Genomic DNA, 3010 nt, shown 5'->3' with positions numbered 1-3010 from the left:
GCCGCTCCCAGCGTTTGCCCGGGTGTAGCCACAGCCCTGCTCGTGCCACCGCCGCGCCGAAGCGCGCTGCCGGCGGAGCCYGCCCCGGGGTCCCTGCTCGCGGCTCGGGCCTCGGGAGGCAGCGAGGCACCGGCAGCGTGCGCGGAGGCGCGGACTGCTCGGCGAGGCGAGCGCACGCACCCGCGCACGGCCACAGGCGCTCGCACAGCAGCAAGCGGCCTGCAGGCGTGTGCCACCATGCCGGCGCGCTGCTAAACATCCGCCCCCGCCAGCTCGCTGCTGCCAGCCCTGTGCGGGGGGCGGCCCCGCAGCTGAGCGCCCCACGCAGCCCCCAGCCCTGCCCCGCACGCAGCGCACTTACGGTGGGGGGAGCCGCTGGTGCGGGGTGCCCGTCCACCCGCCGTGCACCCGGCCGGGCTGCATCTGCCGCAGAGCGGCGTGGCTGGGGCGGTGGTGGGGCGCGGGCCACCGCAGGGACAGCCCCGGGGCTGTGGGGCCCTGATAAGCTCCCTGCAGCACCGTGGAGGAATTCCAAGAATTCRGCCCGACTCATCGCCGCTCTGCCGGGTAATGACCCGCTTCCCTGGCCCCCCCGCGTCACCAGYGCCATCGCCCTCGCTGCGCTGGTCCCGCGGCTGCCGAGACCCGGCGCCCAGTGGCGCAGCTGCGCCGCCGGCCGGGCTCGCTGCTGCTCACGGCGCGCTGCAGCGCGGCCGCGCACCGGCTGCTGCCGGGCTGCCTTGGCCTGCAGCACGGGGCACGCGCCAATGTGCCGATGCACCGACACCGCACTGCTGCCATGCGCCAACACACCAGTGTGCCAGCACACCAAAGCACCTCTGCCCAGCACGCTCTGCCCCGCAGGGACGGGGCTGCGGCGATGGAGCCGATCCTTCGTGGAGCAGAGCTGGGCTCTCCTCTGCCCCCGCGCCTCGGGGCAGCCGGTCCCGCTGCGTGGTTCTCCCTGCGGAGCAGCGCGGACGCGGGCTTCTCCCTGCTGCGCCGCAGCAGCCCAGTGCGTCGAGCACGAGGCAGGATCCTGCCGGGGAGCCGCAGGGAGGAAAGCGTGGCCGGAGCAAACATGCCGGGCGCAGCCGCCCGGGAGCTGCCGCTCTCCTGTTTACACCGAGGGGCCTCTCCCTGGCCCGGCTTCTCCCGTGCCAGCTGTGCCATCCGCTGTGTTTGCACGCACCGGGCCGGGCCGGGGCCCTCGCYGGCGCTGTGGCAGGGCTCAGCTGCGGGCGCCAGCCCGGCTCTGCTCCGCGCCGGGTCGCTCTGCGGCCAGCACCGGCGCTGCCGGCGGCTCCCCGCGCCGCCCGCAGCAGGCTCGTGCGATGCCCCGGCCCCTGCAGCCCGCAGCCCCCCGCCCCGTGCCACCGGCCCCTCCACAGGCGCCCGCCCAGCCCCATCGCCAGGGCGCCCTTCCCGCGGCACACGAGCCCGGGAAATCCCACTTACCCCACCCCGCTCTCCGGGCAGCAGCCGCCAGTGCCGGCTCAGCGAGGGGATGGCGGTGTCAGTGCAGCCAGCGGGCGGGAGCGCCGAGCCCGTCCCGCAGGGCCCGAGACAAAGTCCGCGGCGGGAGGAGGCGCGCAGGGTGGCACCACGCCCCGGAGGACGCGCGAGCCGCTCGGCGCTCCGGCCCGGCACCGGCGCCTCTTCCACCGGCTGTGGCCAGAGCTGGGCCCAGCCCCTGCCAGGGCGCCAGTGGCTCGGGACCAGGATGGGGGACGGCGACGTCCCTGGCACAGGGCGGCCGTGTCTCCTTCGCCGCCGTGCCACGGCGCCGGTTGGGAGCAGTGCTTGCATCCTGGTGCATCCCGCTGCATCCCGCTGCGTCCTGCTGCATCCCGCTCCTCCTGCTGTCCCGGACCKTCATCCTCCTCCTCCTTCCTGCCGGGCTGCAGCTGCCCCAGTAGCAGCGTCCCACACCAGCTCAGCGGCCCTGGCGCAAAGCAGAGGCGGAGGCGCCGTCTGGTTATTCACACGGTTTATTGGCTCGGTTCAAGGGTCTTACAAACAACGGGGGTCCGGGGCCGGGGGCTTCACACGGCTTCATCACAAACCAAAAGCGCGGGAGCGCGGGAAGTGCGCTTGGGCTGAGCCGGGTGCAGGGCTGCAGCGCCTCCCGGCCGGACACAGCCCAATCCTGCTCCGGCCGGGCCCGGGGCTGGCTCCGGGTCCGGCTCCGGGTCCAAAGCTGGTGGAGCGGCTGGGCGCTGCCAGCAGGTGAGGGAGTTGGAGTGCCGCGAGGAGGGGGGCTGTCCGGGATGAGGTGGGATTGCGGGATCCAGGGCGGGAGCCTGGCCCAGGATGAGGGGAGATCATGGGATCTAGGTCCTGTTGGGGGGGGGGTGGTCTGGGATGAGATGGACTCACGGGATCCATTGTGGGGCTTGGTCCAGGATGAGGTGGGATTGCGGGATCTGGGGGGCTCTGGCCTGGGACAAGGTGGGATTTCAGGATCTGGGGGGCTCTGGCCCAGGATGAGGTGGGATTGCGGGATCTGGGGGGCCCTGGCCTGGGATGAGGTGGGATTGTGGGATCCAGGGGGTCTGATCCGGGACAAGGTGGGATGGTGGGAGCGGGGGGCATGGGATCATCCTGCCCCAGGGCGGTGGCGGGGGCAATGCTCCCAGGTCCTGGGGGGGGGGCACACTTCCCTGCCAAGCCCCCCTGCAGACCACTGCAGCCCGCTCCCTGCAGACGCGCACCAGCGAGCAGAGCCACAGCCGTGGCGCTGACTGGGGGCGACTGGGAGGGGGTCGCTGCTCGCAGGAGGGGCGCGGAAGGCCGCAGAGCGGGGTGACACTCGCTGCTCTGGGCCGGCGGTGGCCCGGCTCCCCGGCGCCGGGGCAGACACGGCCCTCACCGTCTCTCCCGGCAGCCGCGGAGCTGGGAGACGCGGGCGCACCGCGCTCGGCGCCGGAGCGATCGCTCCGGGCCCTTCCCGAAACGCGGGTCCCGCCGGCTGCCAGCGCGGGAGGAACTGCCGCGGGACGCGGCGCGG

The 3010-nt window shown here is 74.0% G+C and overlaps 1 protein-coding gene across 1 annotated transcript in view; it reads right to left on the bottom strand.

Moving 5' to 3' along the window:
* The window catches only part of MISP (mitotic spindle positioning), a 9687-nt gene extending 6683 nt beyond the window's left edge, over positions 1-3004 (bottom strand). The window contains exon 1 of the mRNA XM_085316001.1: positions 1459-3004. The gene's annotated coding sequence lies outside the window, so the exon portion shown is untranslated. The remainder of the gene's footprint in view (positions 1-1458) is intronic.
* Positions 3005-3010: the final 6 nt, after the last annotated feature.

Source organism: Rhea americana, unplaced genomic scaffold (genome assembly GCF_003343005.1).
Source record: "Rhea americana isolate MKP2758 unplaced genomic scaffold, rheAme1 scaffold_446, whole genome shotgun sequence".
Taxonomy (NCBI): domain Eukaryota; kingdom Metazoa; phylum Chordata; class Aves; order Rheiformes; family Rheidae; genus Rhea; species Rhea americana.
Note: the sequence above shows the minus strand (reverse complement) of the source record. Positions and strands in the feature narration are given on the sequence as shown.